Source organism: Lissotriton helveticus, chromosome 4_1 (genome assembly GCF_964261635.1).
Source record: "Lissotriton helveticus chromosome 4_1, aLisHel1.1, whole genome shotgun sequence".
Taxonomy (NCBI): domain Eukaryota; kingdom Metazoa; phylum Chordata; class Amphibia; order Caudata; family Salamandridae; genus Lissotriton; species Lissotriton helveticus.
Window position 1 is genome coordinate 1,881,666,906 of NC_136063.1, and position 23,962 is coordinate 1,881,690,867.

At 42.4% G+C, this 23,962-nt stretch overlaps 1 long non-coding RNA gene across 1 annotated transcript; it reads left to right on the plus strand.

Annotated features, from left to right (window-relative positions):
- Positions 1-6,603: 6,603 nt before the first annotated feature.
- LOC144827729 (uncharacterized) lies at positions 6,604-7,556 on the plus strand. Its single transcript, XR_013610333.1, has 6 exons — positions 6,604-6,677; positions 6,770-6,841; positions 6,924-6,998; positions 7,094-7,164; positions 7,285-7,361; positions 7,448-7,556. It is a non-coding gene; the product is annotated as an uncharacterized LOC144827729 (long non-coding RNA).
- The last annotated feature ends 16,406 nt before the right edge of the window (positions 7,557-23,962 follow it).

The window sequence follows — 23,962 nt, forward strand, 5'->3', positions numbered from 1 at the left end:
CTATGGAACCCTTGGTGGCCCGATTACATCAGCATCATGCCGACAGAGGGCTAGGCCACACATCTCTGGGACTCATCATATCTTTATATGCTGATGACGTCACCTTGTATGTGAGAGAACCGGAACCAATTTGGACCCCCTGATTCGTGAGGTGGTCCGCCTCGGTGGCCTCTCAGGCATCCAGGTGAATTGGGCGAAATCTATACTTATTCCCCTTACAGAAGGGACTGCTCATTTTGTACTGGACTACCCACTACAGTGGACCGAGGGCCCAGTTAAATATTTAGGCATTTGAATAAGCAGAAGCACTGAGGCAATAAGGTAATGCAATTTTGGGAAAGTAATGCTTTGCTTGGAGGAGCGAATACCGATTTTGTCTACACTGGCCCTGTGTATAGCGAGGCATATAGCCATTATAAAAATGGTGGTATTACCAAAATTCCTAAATTTATTTGTGAATATTCCGATTCCACTCCCTGTTAGCTTCTTCAAGCGACTTAGTTCTAACCTAATCACACTTATTTGGGAAGGCAAACAACCGAGGGAGAAACACTAGGTACTAACACTGCTGCAATCGCAGCGGGGATTGGGTGCACCGGATTTTCAACTATACGCGCTCTGTGCACAGGCACATTTTTTACACTACTTTTCAACCACACGCCGCAATTGAGACAGATAGAGCTTTCCCTTGGCCATTAGCCTCGGCCCTGTTTGTCCGATATAAATCGCCAGACCCTGAAATTGATACCATTCAGTGTATGTGCTGAGCGTGATAGGGACTTGGAAGGCGCGCAGGCACTGCACAGCTCTTTGCCCCATCAGTTCTAGTAGCTAATCACCCCTCGCTACCTCCTCTACAAAGACAAAGGTGCAATCAGCCACGTGAAGAGGCTTAATATACATACATTTGCAGACTTGTACATTGTATATATCATCATTTCTTTGTTCTTCACTTCATTATACTTTTCTCTAAACAATTAGAACAAATATAAAAACATTTCATGATACATATGTGCTATTTTATACTTTACAACAAAATAAGTAAAAAACCTAGATATCCACACCTAAATCACATTCACCACTCACTCATTCATACCCTTACATACAAAACATTTAATCAACCAGCTACTCCTTCTATACTGGAAGGTTGACAGAGAAAAACTCTGACTGAGTAACCACAGAATATTATATGGGATCACACGCCAGGTCGACGCGCGTTTCGGTGGGCTTGTACCACCTTCCTCAGGACCTCCACAGAATCCCTTTCTGTTTATTAGGTGAAAACAGGATATTCCTCAGTTAATGTGACTAAAAGCCACGTTGTTTATCTCAGGGGACTTTATTTTGCGTTAGGCTCCATATATCATGCATGTAATCTTATAATTAGGGCTATTCTCGAGGTAACTCAAATGTTCCAGTTTCTGAGCAGATTTCGTCAACCACCATTATTTCTTTTGCTTACTGTTCTTTTTGACTCTGCTATTCTTTCTTTCTTCGTAAAGGTGTTTTAGCAAGGTTAGGGAAGATTTCGCCTTTTTAAAAGTTGCCTTGCATACTTCGTAGTCGGTTGTATCCTCACATCCGCTCGAAACCCCCCCTCTGTCCTTGCTTTGAAAGCAATCTCAGACACTAGCTGGCCTAACTGCATACAGACATGTTCTGCCATTACTGATTGACCTATAAGTGCTGTAGTTGATTGACTTATGGGTTGGGCAGAAACACGACGTAAGGGGGACATTCTGGTTACATGATGTTTTTCTATTGGCTAATATTTTGCAGATCTTGTATGTCCATATTAGGTATTTTGTATGCTTGTAGAAGCTAGGACTGCCCCTTTCTTTTATGCTGAGTTTGTAAATCCTAAGCATATAAAAGACTTCTGTGTTCTGTATTCTTTAGACTGCCTCATTCAGGTGCTAAAGGCTCCTGTGTGACGTAGTCTCACTTATTAAGTTTAATAAAGATGTCTTTTAATATTTCAGCTTCTGTGCCAAGTTCTTTTGTATTAGTGAGACCCCTGAGAATGAAGATTTCAGTTCTTCACCTGGGGAAGTGAATGCGGCACATTTTCGTTCACTGCACCAGGCGCACCTTTTTAAAGGTGTGCCTGGCGCAATGAAAGAAAAGGCGCTGCATGTGTAATGCGACCCCAGGTGCACTATTGTCATAGGTTAGTGTGGCCCTGTCCACCACTAAAAAAGCCTAAAGTCTACTATATAATGCATAATATTTTCAGACTGTTGACTGACACTCAGTGAAGATCTTAGCGTCCGTATTTAGAAGTGCTCTTGTACTGTAGGATGTGCAGTCTTCTGGGTTCTTCCCGAGTATGAGTAGAACGGTAACAACTGTCTCTTTCATCTGCAGAGACAGCCCACTCTCCTGTTCTATAGCTTTGAAAAAGCTGACCAGTGCCTCTGGAAGAAACTTGAGAATATCTTGCAGTAGTGCGCTGGCAATCCATTCGGTATGGTTACTTGTTTTGGAGCATCTCTCTGATTACCTTACTCATTTTCAATATTATGGAGCTGTCTAATTCCTGATGGAGATGGATGGAGAATAGGGCCCTGGACTGTACATAATCCACAATTGCTCTCTTATCCTATTCGCCATAGGGTGGAGCCACTAATAGAAGTCCTGAAAGGTAGTCTATTTCTGGTTCTCCCCACATGGCCGAGTGCCATCGTCTCTTGTTATGCTCTCCTTGCGAGCTCTCTGGACTCTCAGTCTCCTAGCCTGAAGTCTACCCAATAGATTTCCTTTCTCATAGAAGGTTGGACCTGAATGCAAGAGAGTACATTCTGCACTCTTCATTATCAACTTATTCAACTGGCCCCCGAGTTCTGCTGACTTACGGCGCCTTGTTAAAGTAATCCCATACTTACTTTGTTTCTTTATGTTTTTGAGCTCTTCAACCAACTTGGTATGAGCAAGCTTTTTGTCTCTTGCTATTTTAATTGCCATAGTAATTGCATCCCAGTTTTTTGGATGGGCTATGACTTTGGCCCGATTGATCTAAAAAAATATCATATTTCCTTCACAATTTCTGCTTTATATATTGTGTCTCTTAGTCACCCTAGGGTCTCTTAGTAATCTGTCCCTAGTTTACATCCCCTTCTTCCCCTACTTTCGTTCCACTTTCCACTATATATGCATGATTAGGGTGAGATGTCTGAAATTCTGCAGTAATCAAAGTGTGTAGCTGGTCCTGCATCACAAAATTGTACTGTATACACAAAGACAATCAATGGAAATGGGAGTTAATAAGACAAATTAATATCCTCCAGATGCAGTGTGAACAGTGCATCCACAAGATCCACTTAATTAATCTGCCTCTTTTTTGCCCATCCACACAACATAACATGTCCATTTGTGGGTCCCAAAGCAAGTTAAAGTCACCTCCCACTACCATCTCGCCTACGACACCTTCCATTAGTTTCTCAATCAAATGTTTCAGAAACCTGTCCCAGGTCACATTTGGGGGCATAGAGGTTTATGAGGTTGATAAGTCTTAGAACCCACTGTAATTGTACTTATTCCGATCTCCGCTTGGGGTGTATATGAATTTTCACCTCATCTCCCTATGATGTACCCTTACATAGGATGGCTACTGCTGCACTTTTTAAATGAGCTGAGGCCCAGTATCGAGATAAATATGATATGTGCCTCATTCTAAATTGGTCTGCCTGTAAGAGAGGAGTTTCTGTATGAAGAATATGTCTGGGTCGTATTACTGCAGACATTGCTGTAACTTTTATCTCTTATTTGGAGCATTCAGGCCTCTTACATTAAGTAAAATGAGTTTGAAAGGTCTAAATGTGTTGTGCATGACCATATAGATCCCCAACAAGCTTACTACTTTCCATACTTTAAGTGTGTTAGTTACAACCCTATATAAATCAGTTAAAATCTCTATAACCATTTTAACATCAGCCAACTGGACCTTCTGCCCTCTCCCAGGGGCAGATTTACAAGCCCCTTGCGCTGCCAGTATGTCACTTTTTTTGACGCATTGGCAGTGCAATACACTGCCCCATATTTACAAGGACAGGAAAAGCCACCCTGCGTGGCTTTTCCTGTCCTTGTAAATATGGCCCCTTAACACACAGCACTTTGCGTGAAAGGTGCGTTCCATGGGTGTTGCTGGGGGTGTTCCCACGCAATACCCATGGAACGAGACACATTTCCAGATTTACGATGTATCGTAAATCTGGAAATGTGTGTGAATGAAAGCCTCCCCAGGGGAAGTGTAGAGAGGCGCAACGAGGAGAAATGTACTCATTTCTGCTCGTTTTTAGGTCTCGCCTGGCGTTAGCGGTGCCCATGCGTTGCTCTCGACATGTGAGGACTTCTTGGAATCGATACGGTTCCAGAAGACCTGTATCCGCTCTGCCTGCAAGTTCCATTGGCGTGCGTCATTTCTCGTCATTACTTATGGTAAACAAACTTCTTTGACTGCACCAGAGGGTTTTTAGACCCTCCTGGTTGCCACCCTGTCTGCTTTAGACCATGCCTACCGTGATTGGAAAGTTTACTGGCAGCCTGATACTGTCTCCTTTGTTTACTCGTGTGTGCCCATTAAGGGCTTTGGCAATAGCGGTGTGTGTGTTTTTTTTGCATCGCACTCCATGCAATTATTGAAACTTGTTCAATTTTTTTTTAACTTGTTATTGCAACGGCAAAAGGCAGACAGTGGCAGAGTCTGCTAGGACCCGCTTGCCGCATTATTACCTGCAGGGAAGCTCGATATTGCACTCATTGTTTTAATTGTTTTAAAGCATTTTTAAAGCCTGCTTGTGTATTGCACCACTTGGTTTGTTTGTCACTCACTGCTTCTATTCTCCTTCCGCCCCGGTCCGTCACGGCTTCCAGTGCCGATTGTACGGAGGGCAGAGAAGGCAGGAGGAGTGCTTCCGGCCTCCACGCTCTGGGCCAATCATTGGGCTAGTTGGAGGTGGGAGGGGACCATAAAGGAGCACACCTTGCACAGCACGCTGCGGCAAAAGGCAGACAGTGGCAGAGTCTGCTAGGACCCGCTTGCCGCATTATTACCTGCAGGGAAGCTCGATATTGCGCTCATTGTTTTAATTGTTTTAAAGCATTTTTAAAGCCTGCTTGTGTATTGCACCACTTGGTTTGTTTGTCACTCACTGCTTGTATTCTCCTTCCGCCCCGGTCCGTCACGGCTTCCAGTGCCGATTGTACGGAGGGCAGAGAAGGCAGGAGGAGTGCTTCCGGCCTCCACGCTCTGGGCCAATCATTGGGCTAGTTGGAGGTGGGAGGGATCATAAAAGAGCATGGGTGGAAGGATGCGCAGCGGACGTGCCGAAGGCGCGCCTAAGGCAAACCCGTCTGCGCCCGTCCGCGCCTGGACGACGTCAGACACTCTGATGGTTTTGAGAGAGGAGTGCTGGCTTATTCAAGAGAGCGCCTGCTGTCTCTTGGCTCACAGCCCAACCCTCGCTGCTTGCGTCTGGGTGAGGGAATGGAGGGGCCTTTTTGTTGCCACAATTGTTGCTTTGATGCCTGCCCCTACTACTCCCCCTCTCCCCCTGCCCCGGTAATACCTACCCTGAAAATCCTCCTACTCAGTGCCCACTCTATGGTAAGACACTATATGGAAATTTAGGATCTTATTGAAGACGAGGCTCCCGATGTGCTCTTCATCAGAGAGTCTTGGCTAACCGATGATACGGTGGCTGAGCCTGGCCTTGCTCTTCATCCTGAGTACAGCATTTTAACTGTGAATAGGGTGTCGGGGGGGAATGTCTGACAAAATATCGAGATTCACAATATCGACGTACAAAAATATCGGAGCAAAAATATCGAAATCAAAAATATCGGGTTCCTATACTTAACTAGATATATACACAAATATCGATTTTTTAATATCGATATACAAAAACATCGTTTACTTTTATATCGACTACATTAACATCGGAAAACAAAAATATCGCTATCTACAAAAAATAATGACATTAACTATAATATCGACATCAAAAATATCGTGCACTTCAATATCGGATTATCAGCTATATCGACTTTTTATATGCATCTGTTTGCATAATTAATTAACGTTTTATATGTGTTCACATCTAAATAAACACACAATACTTAAATTAATACTATAGACACACTATTAATTTGTCAAAAATATCCTATTGGTATAATTATATCACCTACACATATAAAAATATTCTATACTACTTTGTATAATTTTATAATTTGTTTTTGTTTTTCACTTCTATTACAAAGTAATCACAACTGAAATTCAAATATACTAACTAACCAATCACAAACCTAATTTTTTTAATAAACCAATAGCAAAGTAATTACTACTGACACTCCCCTATATAAACTTTTAAAATCTAAGCACAAACTACTTGCCAAAAGTCACTGAAGGAGATTCATCTCTATCCGAATTGCTGCACAACAACTAGAAGAACCAGACTATCAACCTACTATCACATCTTCTAAGTAAGTAAATAAAATAGAAAGTGCATTATTTGCTAATACTACTTACTTATCTGCTAAATACCCAGTGCCCCTTTGCTATTCATACTACTTAACATGCTAAATAATTATATGAAACTATTTTTTTTAGATACAACGAGTACTGAATATTCTACTCAAAATAACTGTGAACAAACCCTAGGAATACAGATTCTAATAACTATGTAAGTAATTTCACATTGATTCATTATGTGCACATAAATCTAAACACACAGAAATAATGACTTTTGCCCCACATATTTCTTTTTTTCTGTAGATTCTACTACTGAAAACTGCACTACTAATGAACTAAGGACATCAGTACTATTTCTCCAATACATTTTACTACGTAAGTATTATGCAACTGAAATAAATGTGGAAAAACAATACTAACATTTAGAACTGTTCTATTATATATTGTTTATTTACAGAGCAAACACAATGAATAGATATACAGACATAATACAGAACTCCACATTCTGAATAATACAGATAATAATCACAAAGTAAGTATATTAAAGAACATAATTACCAGATAATCTATTAAAAAACATACCAACATGGTGATTATTCTAATACATATGTTCCTTTTTTATTTAAGATAACACTACAAACTACTCTCCAGAAGCTGAAGAAACAACTATACTGGCAAAGACCAACCTAAAAAAATATGTAAGTATCTTCACAATGTGAATCATGAAGATACACTTTTGTAGTAGAAATGAGCTCTAACATTGCAAATGTACCGAAACATTAATTAATAATATACTACTTTCATGTTTTTCATAACAGCTACAACAACATCACAAACAATTATCCCCAACTAAAGAAGCAAGCAGCTCCTAATTTTGCTGTAAATTCAAAAACACGTAAGTATAAACATTCCTACTTATCACTAACATAGATTATTTATCACATTTAATTTGACATTAACTATTATATATACATTTTATAGATATACAAAGTACAAAATGACCGAAGGAGCCGAATTTGTGACCAGCCAGAAAGGAAAACTATTACTATGCTACATGGGTTACACTTATACACAAGAAAAGCAATATGGCATGCAAGTTAATTGGAAATGTTGTAAATATTATTCTAACAAGTGCTATGGCAGAGCAACAACTAAAAAAGGTACAGTACTGTATACTAGGGAACACAATCATCCACCTAATGTTACTGAAATAGAAGTTAGAACAGCTTTGAAAAATATAAAAGAAGCTAGTACAGGTTCCCAAAAGCAAACAAATGTCATTTTAAAAGAAGCCATTCCTAAAATCCCAAAAACTGCCACAACTCAAATGCCAAATATCCTCTCCTTAAAAAGAACTATAGCACGAACTAAAAAAGCTACTACTTCTACAACACCATCTCCCAGAACATATCAGGATATAAATTTAACTGCTAACCAAATAATAACTTTAAATAAACAACCATTTATAGTTTACGACAACGAAAACAATGACAAAAGGATTATAATTTTTGGTACCAGTATGAATTTAGTTAAACTGCAGCAAAGCCAATATTGGATGATGGATGGAACATTTAACATCTGTCCCAAACCATTTTTCCAATTATACACAATACATGGCCTCTACCACAACTGCAACATACCTTTGCTATATGCACTATTACCAAACAAAAATAATTCCACATATATGGAGTTAATAAATATAATCAAACAAAAAACTAATGATTTTTCTCCTGAAAGTATCATTCTTGATTTTGAGCAAGCAATGCTCTCAACTATCATAAAAATCCACCCCCATACCTGCATTCAAGGCTGCTATTATCATTTAAACCAGTGTTTATGGAGACACCTTCAAAAAACTACCCTAAGTGTCGAATATGCTACAAACTCATCTTTTGCTTTCCAAATTAAAAAACTCATTGCACTTGCTTATGTACCTGAAACAGACGTAGCTGAACACTACAACATTCTTATAGACAGCCCCTTCTACAAACAAAATGAAGCTAAATTAAGTCCATTTCTGGACTACTTTGAAGACACCTGGGTAGGCAGACTCCACAGATCTGGCCACAGACGAAATCCCAAATTCCTCATACCCTGGTGGAACGTTTACAGAAGTACCCTTAACGGAGATTCAAAAACTAACAATGCAGTGGAAGGTTGGCACAATGCATTTGTACAATCAACTGGCAGAACCAAACCTACTCTAGAACATTTCATTAAATGCCTACAGAAAGAACAGAGCTACCAGGAATTTAGAATGGACCAATCTGTAACTGAACTTGTCCCTAAAACATCAAAGCAAAATAAACAAATGCACAAGTACCTGGAAGAACAAGTTAAACTTTACCCTAGTACAAAAGGCATAGAATACCTAAATATCATTGCCAAAACACTACTCTAATTAATTCCCAAAATGTTATAAAACACTAAAAGTATCACCTAAGTATGGAAAAATATGTAACGTGAGCTTCTAAAGTATTTAATGTATGCAATATATAGAGATATTATTATAATATATGCACACATTAAAACTAAATAACAAGTAAAAAACTGTTCCATAATAAAAATAACATTACCCACCCACACAAAATAAGAAAGCAAGGACTTACCAATCATGTTGTCAATCCAATAACCTCCTTGTCCACCAAAGTAATCCAGGTAGTGCCAAATTAACCCCAAAAAAATGTAAAAATACAACTGTTCCAAAATTAAGACATCCACGTTATCCAGAGCCATCGAATAAGCATAAAAAAACCCGAAAAAATTGAAAAATAGAAAGAATCGCTCCAGCAAAACCGAAAAATGTAAAGAAGTGTTTGTAAAGCAGTGTTGAATTAAACAAACAAACACTTCCTTTAAAAAAAAACGGAACTTCCGATGTAGCGTACACCTATGACAAAAACATAGAAAACAGACATTCCCACCCACATTAATTAGCTAGTAATTAGGTACAAACATATTAAAATAGATTATTTCACTTGTAGATATACCGTAAAAGACTAAAATTCACTCTATATATAATGAGTTAACTAACTAACACTACGTGTATATACCATAAGTAATTATCTGTTTTCGAAATCTAAAACATACCTCCCTCACATTCAACAACACAAAATATAAGGTCACTAATCTCAAAACATCATTAAAATACACATAAAACATATAAAATAAACCTTACCTGAAGCGACATGAAGTGTCTCCCAACCGCGATCAGCCCTTCTTCCAAATAACCCAAAACGACCTAACCCGGTTACAAAATAAAGCACCCAAATGCAATAAAATAGTCCCAAGTATAAAATATAATATATATACTTCACTAAATATGCAAAAATGAACATTAAGTTTCTATTATTGTAAAGAAATATTTACTTTAATCCTACAATGATTTGATTAACAAATATGTAAATGAATGTAATAAATACATATTATGAAAAGAATAATATTTATATTAACAATTTCTAGAAATATAACTACATTGTCAAAAATTAGAATAATAGAAAAATGTGTTAAAAATATGTGACTTACATAATAAATATTTTATGTATTGAAATAAAGTGTAAAAAATACTTTTGTTATTTCTACATTTCTTTATGAAATTACAATATGTAAAAGAGATAATAAATAATATTCATTTTTGTACAAAAAGTATGAAAATAATAATGCTTCTGTATAGTTGCTTATCATTGTGTTTATAAAATATGTTTATAAAACCAAATGTAAGAATTTTGTAATGAAATAACATTTTATTTGTGAAACATAAATAAAAATAGTGTTTCTACAATCATGTTGAACTATTTGTATCATTATCTTACTATAATGTAACAATCTTATCAGAAATTTTGCACTGTATATTAAATGTGAGTATATGTTGGTCTCTAATAATTTAATTATTACTATACCAAATCCAGCGTACATTAAATTAAAACTGACCCTGAACCCAAAAAATACCCCTTTACCCAAAAAACCAAAACTGACCCTGAACCCTAAAAATACCCCTTTACCCAAAAACTGAAAACTGACCCTGAACCCTAAAAATACCCCTTTACCCAAAAACCCCAAACTGACCCTGAACCCTAAAAATACCCCTTTACCCAAAAACTGAAAACTGACCCTGAACCCCAAAAATACCCCTTTACCCAAAAACCCAAAACTGACCCTGAACCCTAAAAATACCCCTTTACCCAAAAACTGAAAACTGACCCTGAACCCTAAAAATACCCCTTTACCCAAAAACCCCAAACTGACCCTGAACCCTAAAAATACCCCTTTACCCAAAAACCCAAAACTGACCCTGAACCCTAAAAATACCCCTTTACCCAAAAACTGAAAACTGACCCTGAACCCTAAAAATACCCCTTTACCCAAAAACCCAAAACTGACCCTGAACCCTAAAAATACCCCTTAACCCAAAAACTGAAAACTGACCCTGAACCCAAAAAATACCCCTTTACCCAAAAACTGAAAACGGACCCTGACCCCTAAAAATACCCCTTTACCCAAAAACTAAAAACTGACCCAGAACCCAAAAAATACCCCTTTACCCAAAAACTGAAAACTGACCCTGAACCCTAAAAATACCCCTTTACCCAAAAACTGAAAACTGACCCTGAACCCAAGAAATACCCCTTTACCCAAAAACTGAAAACTGACCCTGAACCCTAAAAATACCCCTTTACCCAAAAATTGAAAACTGACCCTGAACCCAAGAAATACCCCTTTACCCAAAAACTGAAAACTGACCCTGAACCCAAGAAATACCCCTTTACCCAAAAACTGAAAACTGACCCTGAACCCAAAAACTACACCTTTACCCAAAAACTGTAAACTAACCCTGAACCCAAGAAATACCCCTTTACCCAAAAACTGAAAACTGACCATGAACCCTAAAAATACCCCTTTAACCAAGAACTGAAAACTGACCCTGAACTCTAACAATACTCCTTTACCCAAAAATAAATATTATTATTATGTAATTACTAAATAATTATTAATTAACAATAACAATAAAGTTAATATATTAGCACATTAGCTGTAAAGAAATAAATTTAATTATTAATATTATTTTTTCCAAATTAATTTACAATAAGTAAAAAATATATATTAAACTAAATGAAGCTAATTAATATAATTAACTAATTTATATTAATTAATTACCAATTAATTATTATTTAAAAATATGTAAAAAATTATAATAATTAATTAACTAATTAATAATAATTAATTAACAATTATTTATTATTTAAAAATATATACAAAATTATATTAATTAACTAGTTAATATTAATTAATTACCAATTAATTATTATTATTTAATTACCAATTATTTATTATTTAAAATTATGTCCAAAATTATATTAATTAATTTACTAATTAATAATAATTAATTACCAATTATTAATTTTGTACTATTATGTACGATATTGTATTAATTAATTAACTAATTAATATTCATTAATTACCAATTAATTATTATATAAAATAATGTACTAAATTATATTAATTAATTAACTAATTAATATTAATTATTTACCAATTAATTATTAATAAAAAGTTTTTTACAAATATATATTAATTTATTATTTATTTTTAAATTACTTCCCACCCTTATCCCCTATAAACCCAATAACCCGCTCCTAAAACTATATATGTTTTTTAAAATTATTTTTATATTAAATATATTGTAATTTTTTAATATAGACCTTTTTATCAAATTTTTATTTACAATTATTATATTTTTTCCTACACTATTTATTTTTTCCATTACTACACGATATTTTGTATTGTCGATATTTTGTCATACGATATTATTTTTTTCGATATTTCTACTTACTTACCTATTACGATATTTTTGTATCCGATATATTTGCTTCCCAATATTTTTTACCTTCGATATTTTAACTTCGATATTTTGTCTTTCCGATATTTTATTTTCGATATTTTGTCTGTGTACCGTCGGGGGGGGGGGGGGCCTAGCCGTCATTTTTAAATCTAGGTTCCCTTGTTCTTTGGTTAGAGAGCCCGTAGCGGGGTGTGAATGCGCTCGTTTTGCTATTTCCCTTAGCACGCACTTCTCCCTCGCTGGCCTCTTAGTTTACCGCCCTCCTGGTCCTGCCGCGGGATTTAAATCTGCCATTGTCGAGGCTGTAAGTTCCCTAGCTTTGACCTCGGCAAATTTCACCCTCCTCGGGGATCTTAATCTACATTTCAATCTCCCCACAGATCCTGAAATTGGCAGTTTACTCGCCGACCTCGCTGCCTGCCAACTTAAACAACTGGTGGTGGGGGCTACTCACATGGCTGGACACCTGCTAGATCCAGTGTTTTCCAACATTCAGGGGCTTACAGCTAAGGCTCCCAGCCCAGTGTGCTGGTCGGATCACCTTTTAGTGTCCCTTTCCCTTCCGCTTCCTACCCTGCTCCCTAGAGTTAATCTTAAATCTACGCTTAGACGTTGCTGGCAGAAGCTTAGGTTGGAGGAGCTTCTCGCTGCCCTAGAGGCCTGCCCTCCAACACTAAGCACGGAACCAGAACAAGCCTATGAAACCTTCTGCGCAGGGCTTATTCGCGCTCTAGATTCTCTCATTCTGGCGAAGCAGTCTGTTGGTCGCTGCACTAGCTCTAATCCTTGGTATAATGATTCCCTTGCTAGCTTGCGTAGTACCTGTAAAAAACTTGAACGGATCTGGAGAAAGAACTTTGACCCGGAGGCGAAAAAGCGGTACAAGGATGGGATTAAAACCTACCATAAAGAGATACACCGGGCACATGCTGTCCACCTCACTAATGAAATTAAGGCTCGGAAAAACCCTGTTAAATGCTTTTTTTAAATTTTGAGTGATTTTAAAAACAGGAAAAAAAAACCTCCTCATACATTTACATCAGACGAACAGTATGAAGCTTTGCCCAAATTCTTTGTTCTGAAAGTGGAAGCCATGTATAAATTCTTTCCCAGCTGCCCTACAGATCAGGTAGCCGCTCCGGCTCCTCGGCCTGCAAGCATTATATCGGCTATACCTACCATCACTCAGGATGAGCTCCGCACTCTATGTAGTAGGGTCAAATCAGGGTCCCCTTTAGACCCTATGCGGCCGGATCTCTTTAACGACTGTCTTCCGGTCCTTCTTGATCCTTTATGCCAAGTGATCAATTCCTCCTTTACTTCGGCGGTGGTACCCCAGGCCTGGAAACTAGCCAGGGTGGTCCCCCTGTTGAAAAAACCCTCCCTCTACCCCAATAAGCCCGAACATTTCAGGCCTATATCCCTCCTTCTCTGGGCCGCCAAAGTGGCGGAGGCCCACTCTAACAACATCCTTTCCAGCTTCTTGAACAGCAATAGCAGCCTGGATCCCTCACAGACCGGCTTTTGCCCCAGACACAGCACCGAAACCGCACTCCTGGCGGTATGTGAACACTTGCTGTCTATTCTGGATGAGGGTCAAACAGCGGCGCTGATCTTGCTCGATCTCAGCGGCGCGTTTGATACAGTCTCCCATCAGATCCTACTGCGCCGCCTTGAGGAGGCTAGGGTAGTGGGCCGGGCCTTGGACTGGTTTCGTTCTTTTCTTTCTGACAGAGCGTTTCAGGTCACAGCGCCCCCTTTCCTCTCCCATGTCCATCCTTGCAAGCAGGGAGTCCCTCAGGGTTCTGCCTTAAGCCCCTGCTTGTTCAACCTCTTTGTCCAGTCTCTGGCGAGAGTAGCGCGCGAATATGGCCTGACTTTGGCCTCGTACGCCGACAATACACAACTGGTGGTTGCCCTTTCGGACAGCGGTGTCCTCGGCCCTATGCGGTTTCGAGCCGGGCTCGAGGCGATTGCTGAGTGGATGACCACTAACTGTTTACAACTTAATGCTAGTAAATCAGAGGTTCTACTGGTGGGAAGAAACAAGGACCTCTGGAGCACTCAGTGGTGGCCGACATCCATGGGTAACGCCCCAACCCCGAAGTCGGTGGTAAAAAATCTTGGGATCTGGCTCAACTCCACCCTTGGGTTCCAGGAACACACGAAAAAGGTGGCCGGTACTTGTTTCGGTCTCCTACGTGGCCTCAGACCCATCCTGGGGTTTTTGACCCTGCTACACGCCAGCTGATCGTTCAGGCTACTATTCTGTCACGCATAGACTACGCAAATTCCCTTCTGTTAGGGGCTAACAAGGCGGATGTGAACCGCCTGCAGAGAGTTCAAAATGCTGCTGCGCGCGTCTTGCTTAGGCTCCCGAGATCTTGCTCCACGTCAGGCGCCATTAGGCGACTCCACTGGCTGCCTGTGCTAAAAAGGATCGAATTCAAAGCGCTCTGCTTAGCTTTCAAAATTTTCAAATTTTCATCCCAAGAAATTCTATCCAAACTGCTGACCCCATATGTTCCCAACCGCCAATTACGCTCTGCGGAGCAGCTGTTGGTGGTGGTCCCCCGTGTGAAACTTGCATTTGGCCGCCTGGCTGTGGAACTCTCTTCCTGTACAGATACGCCGTCTGGATGGGCTCTTCCCCTTCCGTAAGGCCATTAAAACGTTTCTGTTCCCCAGATAATAGCCTTGCTACCTCTGTTTTTTGCCTCTAGCGCCGGGACGCCCCTTCGCTGGGGCAGCTGCGCGCTTTACAAAATTACTTAATAATAATAATAATAATAATTGATTTTTGCGCCGGTGTAACGACTTCATGACCGGTTTTATGCGCTCAGATAGTAAGCTGCAGGCAGAGGCTTTCGGCTTGGGTTGGTACCAGCTGCCCCTGTCAGTGTGTCCGGGTCAGAGCAGTATTTATTTATTTATTTAGTTTCTTATATAGCGCAGGAATTCGACCCCTGAAGGGGTATCTCCGTGCTTACGTTCTTACCATAAGCTGAACTAAACAAGGATACACAGGCAGAAATACTGGAAAGACTACCAGGTCAGAAAAAAATTAGTCTTTAGGCATTTCCTAAATGCAGTCAAACTGGAATTTAGCCTAAGGGTGAGGGGCAGGGAGTTCCAAAGAATAGGGCCTTTATAAGATAGAGCTCGGCCTCCCTTTCTCTCCTTTTTGATCCTAGGTACTTGGAGCAGAGCTTGACTCTTAGAGCGCAAAGAGCGACCTGGCTCATAGAGTCTGAATATTTCGGATAGGTATCTGGGGCCAACTCCAAACAGGCATTTATGAATAATGCAACAAATCTTAAATTACACCCTCTGGCGAATGGGTAGCCAGTGTAACTTGCTTAACAAAGGGCGAGATGAAGATCTGGCTGGGACATTTAGAATCAGCCTGACAGCTGTGTTCTGAGCTACTTGTAGCCTGCCCAACTGTTCTTCATTTGCGGAAAGTTTTTCTGTGGCTATCTGCTAAGTAGGGAAATATCCTCCTCAATAGTCCAATGACCCTCAGACAAGATCATGTTACCTGGGTAGCATGATCTTTAAGTATCAAAGATCGATCCAGCTTGACCCCAAGATTTTTCACTGTCTCCTTTGGACAAGGGGCAGGGCCTAAGTCAGGAGGCCACCACTCAGGTGACCAGAGGAGCGGGGCATCTCCGAAGAGCATGACCTCCGTCTTGCTCACATTACACTGCAGGCAATTGGAGGTCATCCAGCTGGATATGGCTCTCCTTCCTGCAGCAAAGGAGCTTTTAACTACTGGTGTCATGGTCTGGAAAGGGAACAAAAGCTGGGTGTCGTCAGCGTAGGATATTGGTGTGAACCCGTACTCTCTCACAATTTCCGCCAAGGGGACCACATACACATTAAACAATGTGGGGCTTAAGCATGAGCCCCGTGGAACCCCCTTGGTGAGCTCCCTAGAGATGGAAAAGTAGGAGCCTAATCGAACACTTTGTGAGCGGCAAGTGATGAAACTCTCTAGCCATGATAAGGCCACTCCGTCGATCCCTACCCTCTTCAGACGACTGATAAGAATGTCATGTGACACCGTGTCGAAGGCAGCGGACAAATCTAACAGCACCAGAATCATGGAGCCTCCTCTATCCTGTGCCATCCGGATGGTATCGGTCACGGAGAGGAGAGCTGACTCTGTGCTGTGATTTGGTCTGAACCCAGATTGAGAAGGGTCCAGACCGTCCGCCGCCTCGATGAATTTAGACACGTGTGTATTGACATGCCTCTCCGTCAGCTTACTCAGATGGGGCAGGAGGGAAATCGGACGGAGGTTGTTAAGGTCTGACCATGGTAGCGCCGTGTTTTTACGAATAGGGTTCACAACTGCCCTTTTCCAGACACTGGGAACCTGCCCTTCCTTGATGGAAAGGTTGATCAGGGTTTGAAAGCTCGGGGCTAGTAAGCTACCCAGAGAGGCTATCATCTTTGCAGGCAGGAGGTCTGTGGGTGATCCTGATTTAATTTGGCTATATAGGGCAATAACTTCGGACAGGCTAACCTCTGGAATCGAGATAAACCGGCAGCTTTCATTCGTTGGTAGTCGAGGACAGGAAGAATTAACATTGTTCTTAATATTTGATGCCTTGGTGATTTTGTCATAAATGAGTTCAATCTTGTTCTCAAAGAATGCGGAAATATCATCGCATAGAGTTTGAGAAAAATCATCAGGGCTTTCACACGCTATGGGCTTAACGAATGATTGGAGAATTTTATAAAGTTCTCTTGCTGAGTTCCCTGCTTCTATATTTTGTAACGCAAGACTATTTTTCCTAGCTTGTTTTATATGTTTGTAATAATTTGATTGGGCCTCCAGATATAGCTTTTTACTGGCAGGTGTATGTATTTTTCTCCATGTCTTCTCCAGTCTTCTACATTGCTGCTTCTCTACCTTCAGATCTTCAGTATACCAGGCTTCCTGCTTAGAATTGGGATACTGTTTATGCAGTTTCAGCGGTGCAAGTAGGTCCACTGCCTCTAGAAGTGCTTTGTTAAACTTGGTTAGACCTAATTCGATATCATCGTCTTCAGAGAGGGAAGGTTCATTCCAGACTTTCTGAAGTTCTTCTACAGTAATTTTGTGCCATTGTCTTCTCCATACTGCAGGAAATGGCTTTTGATGTGGTGGATGAGAGCCTAGTAAGGTAAATCCTATCACATAATGATCCGACCAACTAACAGGAATTGGGGGACAACATGTTATTTTAGGACAATTAGTTAAAATTCGGTCAAGTGTATGTCCACCCGAGTGCGTTGGACCCTTGTTCTGGATTATAAGTCCTAAACTTGAGAGGTCTGCGACCAGGGCCATAGTGTCTAAATGATTGGGTAAATCAATATGAATGTTAAAATCTCCAAGGAGAATAAAATCTTCCTTGGCTTTAAAATAAGGTGCTAAAAGCTCCATAAGAGTAAGTGAGAAATCTGAGCATGGGCCAGGGGGGGCGATATACTAATGCTCCCTTCCAGTGAGTTTTGGAAGAAAAAGAGATTTTAAAAATCATTATTTCCATATGAGCATTGCATCTTTGATCAAGTGTAGAGACTTTCAAGCTCTCTTTATATACCACAGCTACGCCCCCGCCTACCTTAGTAGGACGATCTAAATTGAGAATCTTATATCCGGCAGGGATTCCAAGCATAATGGCGGAGACTGTATGAGGCTTTAGCCAGGTCTCCGTGAGGAAACAAATGTCTGGCATATCTGTATTAATAAGGTCCCATAACTCCTGGAAATGTTTGGGCAGGGAGCGAATGTTCAACATAAAGCTTTTTAGCCCTAATGACCCCTTTTCAACAGAGTAGCTACCACTGTGTATACAGGTTGTTCGAGACAAGGGGGGTATCTGAGGGTGCTGCCCTACCGAGGCTGTAGTAAAAGTGGTTATATGGTTACCACTATCTGAATATAAAAGAGATGCCTGGAAGCGGCAATTTATACATGAAAAAGGACCCTCAAGGCTCGGCCAAGTCTCACGAGTACAAGCTACAGGAAAGACTGGTTCTAGACTACGTAGTAACTGACTCGAATAAGAGATTAGAGTGCTAACCTGTAGATCAGAAGTCCTAAGTATGGAGGTCATGGCCCCTTGCCCCGTCCTGTCGCGGACGGGCGCAGACGGGCTTTTCTTCGGCGCTTCTTAGGCGCGCTTGTAGGCGCCCCCCTGCGCGCAACCGCTGCGCGCCTATTGTGAGGGCGTGGCTAAATAGCCCTGAGTAAGGTAGCCACTAGAGCGCCAACCTCTGCTCTAGCGGAAGTGCCTGGGCCCTCATTTATGAAAAGTGACGCATCCTTGCGCAGGCGCAGGGATGCGCCACAATTCCTTACGACGCGCTGCATCAGAAGTTTGTGACGCGGATGCGTCACAATAATGGAATGGCGTATCATGTCGCAAGTGATGCCGTAAGCCGGAAAAAAGACACGCAGACGCTGGCGTCCTGACGTACCGGAAAGTCACGCAAGTGCGGGAAAAGTGCCGTAAGTCGCAATCGCGGAACTGACGTAAGCTTACGCATCGCTGCGTCACATTTACGTTGCGTCACAATCCGGAAACCGCCAAAAATACACGCATCCATCTCCTAATTCTCCCGCAAATGGAAAAAATTGTTACCATGGAACCTGAAGGACAGAGCAGCAGCCAAGGGAACCTTCCACATGGCAGCCAGGATGTCCAGCCACATGGCACCCAGGATGCGCAGCCTGAAACACAGGGAGAAACCCATGTCAAGAGGAAGAGGAAAATGTATTTTAGTGCTGAGGAGAACAACATACTCATAAATGAGGTCACAGACCACCAGCACCAGCTCTTTGCTAGTTCCAAGTTGCCACTATCAAAAAAAGAGGCAATTTGGCTGTCCATATTGGCAAAGGTCAACTGTGTGGCCCAATCTAAGAGGACAGTCATTGACCTGAAGAAACGGTGGAACGACATAAAGCGCCGGACTAAAGAGAAAATGGCAAAAAACCGCAAAGAAGCAGCGGCGACAGGAGGAGGCAGCCCATCACAACAGGAAGAGCTGGATGACCTTGAGGAGCGGGTTGCGGCGGTCATCCCAGACGAGTTGGTGGTTGGCATTCCAGGACAGGACAGTGCAGAGCATGAGGAACCACAAGACACACAGGGTAAGTCCCTACAAGGGGAAATGTGCAAAGAAGGTAATGTTGTGCAGTCCATAAAGTAAGGTAGCCGGCTCAATTACAGACGTGTAGTGGAAAGAGTAGTCATGCAATGTCATGAACTGTGAAGGGTCTACAAAAAGTAATGTACCAGGGACATGCACATGTCACATTTGGTAAACACCTACCCCTGTCAAAGTAATAACATATTTTCTAAGTGAAGTCCCAGCCCACTGCTGCACCTGACAAGTGCCACACGCAGGTGCAAATATCCAACTACCCTCATGAAATACCATGATGTCATTTTGATCTTGTAGTGGTGTCACAATGTGCCACACCCACAATAATAGGCCACAGACAGCCATGTAACATAGTACAACATATCATGTCATTGCACCATTCCCACATTAAAGTGTGAGAAAGCGCAATTCCAGGGCTGTTGCTGGGGGTGTACCCACAAACATCCATGTCCAATTGAGAATGTCCAATAGCAAAGTCAAACTGTAACAATGACGCTGTGCCACAAATATATGCATCCACAGGGTCTGTGTAAGGCATGCACAACCTCAAGAAATACAAACTGTTCCCTCTCGGATATACCCAACATATAGCTTTTGCATGCAAGTGGACACATAGAAAGCGGAAAAATCTGTAGATGACTGCATCATGCAGGAATGTGTCCCTTCCATGCACACAAACACTGATCCCCTGCACCGCTGGACCCCCTGCAACATGGTGCAAGTTTGCCTGGGTCGGCGCATGCCAAGCATTGTGCACCTGTGTCGTTGTGAAGGACAGGTGACACCAATAAAGAGACCCTACTCATAGTCACCCCATGCAGGCCCAAAATCTGTCATTGTACTACTTTGTGCATGATGGTTTCAGCCACATCATCTGCATATGTAAGGGAAAGTACTCATGAATGTTACTCAGCATGCGAAGCCCTGTGCCACATTACACAAGCATCATGTATAACGTATGCATGGTGGGTCTGCACATCCAAATAAAAATATCAGTAGTGGTGATGTGCAATCATTACAAATTTTTTTAATACATTAGCATCTCGCAATTGTGTCAGTACCTCACACCTGCATCATGGTAGGTATAGGGGTGAGGCAGTGCCACTGGGAGAGGCCTGCACCAAGGTATCATGTACTTGAATGATGCTCCTCACATGAATGCATGACTTAAGCACTGACCAGCTACGTCTGGATGAATGACGTATATAACATGAATAACAACATGTAGTGACATGCAGTGAATACAGCACATCTATGTTGTCATGACTTTGGGAAAAACATAAGTGTGCCAATGGTGTTCTTGCAGTGAAAGAACGTCCAACATCAATAGTTTGCAGGAATGTGCACCATCTCACCAAAGGCCTCCATTCATGATCTGTACCTATGCATGCACTGCAGCACACCTATATTGCAAGGTGCGCAGTGCAGATGATAAACATCCAGCAAATATGCACCATAGTTAATTATACAAATGGATCATCAGCGAGTCTGCAGCACTGTGGGCCCTATTGATGAAGGCCTTGCGCCTCCGGTGCGCCACTTTTAAAAATGGAAAAAGTGACGCACCGGCGGCACAAGTCCTTCAGAAATGAGGCCCCTGAAATGTAAAACACATACATGGACGCAATGAGGGAGTACCACAAAAAAATAGTCTACGATAATGCCAAGTCCTGCAAACTCGTCAAGGTCCTGCATGAATAAAACAACCTATGCTGCAAAGCTACAGACATCACCCTGGCACTACAGACCAGTGATAAGTGTCCAACAAAGTTCACCATAAAGTAAAAAATGTCACTACGACAACTTTGCTCTACACAGGAGATGCCACAGGCAGCACCACGCAAACCTCTTCCAACACAACAGCCATACTACCATACCCACCGGGACACCAGTCAAAGCTAAATGCACCCCCTCCAACATGAGATACAGCCACCTGTGGGATCACTACAGCCCTGTCCTCATCACATCAACAACAGCACCAAGATCACCCTATTCACAGCCACAGGTGACATCTGCACCCTCCGGGACCAAGAGCTGTGAGTGTGCTCCGACACCGACTAACACCACACAGATTTGCTACACTACATGAAGCAGGATTCCAAGGAACAACGCTTAACTGGGTCACTCATCCCAGCAAGAGGTCCAAGGATCCGACTGACAACCTTCGTCTTCATAATCATGTCATTCCAATGCAGAATGCAAGAGGGACCATCTATGTGTCTGACCCTTGTCAACATCAACAGGGCTGCCTCAGCGCCATTTGAAAACAAACACAGCCTCAACATTGTATCCATTGCTGATGACAGACAGGTCATACTCTCTCACACCTAAGACTACACCAACCAAACACTTGAAATACATTGTGGAATGCATTACGTTGCAGTCTGCATGAACCACAGCTGCTTGAAAAATAATTCAGAGATTACAGAAGTCTGTGTCCTTGGAACAACTCTTTCTGCATGTAAAAACACCTGTTGGATCTCCCACTCTGATGGGAAGGGACTGCGGCTACCGCTCAAAGAGACAGCTCTTGATGAGTCTTCTGAATGGGAGTAGGTCCTGGGTCTGCCGTAGGTGGGCCAGGAGGGTGTGCAAGGTCTTGGCGGCGAGGTAGGACAAGGATCTGCTGCTGGAGGTTGGTCATAGGATGCGGTGGACAGTGGTGAGGGGGAGGCTGGTGGAGTGGACCTGGCGTGTGGGGGTGTAGAAGCTGAGTCTGCTGTACAGGTAGGCTGCTCCGGGCCACTGGAGTGTATTGTGCGTCTGGGTCTGGAGCTTGAAGCTAATCTACTTGCTGATGGGGAACCAGTGTAGGTCTTACATTTGGGGGAAGATGTTGCTGCGGTGTGGGACGTTGACAATCAATGAGCCGTAAGTGTATTGGATGCATTGCAGTACTTGTAGGTGTTTGTCAGGGAATCCTCAGTACAGTGCGTTGCGGTAGTCCAGTCCGCTGCTGCTCAGCGCCTGCGTCACACTAATGTCAGTCTGGGGTGGGGATCCACTTGTAGATCCAGCATAACATGTGGAGGCAGTTGTAGCATGAGGAGGACATGGCGTCGATCTGCTCAGACATGGAGAGGGAGGAGTACTGGATGTATAGTAAGTTGCGTGCATGGTCAGTGGGTGTTGTTGCTGTTCCCAGTGTGGTTGCCCACCAGGAGTCGTCCCAGGCTCAGGGTGTGGGTCCAAGGATGAGGACCTGTGTCATGTCCAAGTACAGTTTCAGACTGCTGCTCCTCATGCACTTGGTGAGGGAATTCTGTCCCTCGTGGAGGTTTGTTGAGGGTGTGTGTGGGCCCCTGGTGATGGAGAGGATGAGCTGGGTGTTGTTGGTGTAGGAGATGATGTAGAGGCTGTGATGGCGGCCCACGTGTACGAGGGGGACATGTACATGTTGAACAGTGTTGTGCTGAGGGATGACCCCTGGGGTACGCCGCAGATGATGTTGATGGCGTCCCATTTGATGGATGGGATTTGGAGACTCTGGACGCTCTGGGTTCTGCGGGAGAGAAAGGACGTGGTTCAGTCTAGGGCCTTCAATTGGAATCATGATTCTCGGAGGTGTGTCTTTAGAGTGTGATGGCATACCGTGTCAAAGGCGGTTGACCGGTCCAGGAGGAAGAGGGCTGCTGACTTGGTGCTGGCTAGTTGGTGCATGATGTTGTCTGTGCCGGACATGTGGACTGTCTTGCTGCTGTATGTACGTATGAATACGGACTGGGACGGGTGAAACATGTAGGGGTCTACCAGCCCGCGGCCCAATAGCATGTACATCATTACCTAGATGACCTTCGGTGGGAACGTGAGCAGGGAGATGGGCGGTGAGTCCCCGAGGGCCTTGGGGTGTGCCTTGTGCGTCTTGAGGAGGGCATTGCTTGTGGCGTGCCTCCATATTTCATGGAATGTTGCTGCATTGAAGAAGATGTAGATGAACTTGTGTAGTTGTGGTATGATCGCTTCCTCTGCTTTTTACAATAAGTGGTGTGGTGATGGTACTGGTGGTGATCCAGAGTGTACGGAGTTCATGACCTTGCGTGTTGCGTCCTTGTCGACGTAGTACCAGGATGTGCTGCGGTTGGGGCTGGTGGTCCTCGCTGGGGAGGTGGAGTCTGGCATAGTTGGTGTGGATGTGGTGGTGAACCTGTCGTCGATGGCACTAAACGTGCGCTGTGAGAAGATGGACAGTGAGTCCCACACTTCTTGTGATGGTGGGATGTTGACAACGTTTGCGCATGGGTTTCTCTGTTCAATAATGATGCAGAAGACATCATTGCTGTTGTGTGCATTGGTATCCAGAAAGGTTTGGAAGGAGGAGCTCTTTGCCAATCTGTTGAGGTGGTGATGTATACACGTGGCGTCCTTGTGGACTGTGTGGTTGTGCAGTGTGTGTCCATGGAGCCATGTTCACTCCATCTTCCGGCATGTGCGTTGGTAGGTCTGGAGGTAGTCGGTGAACCGGGTGGCTCTGCTGCAGGCGTGGCTGT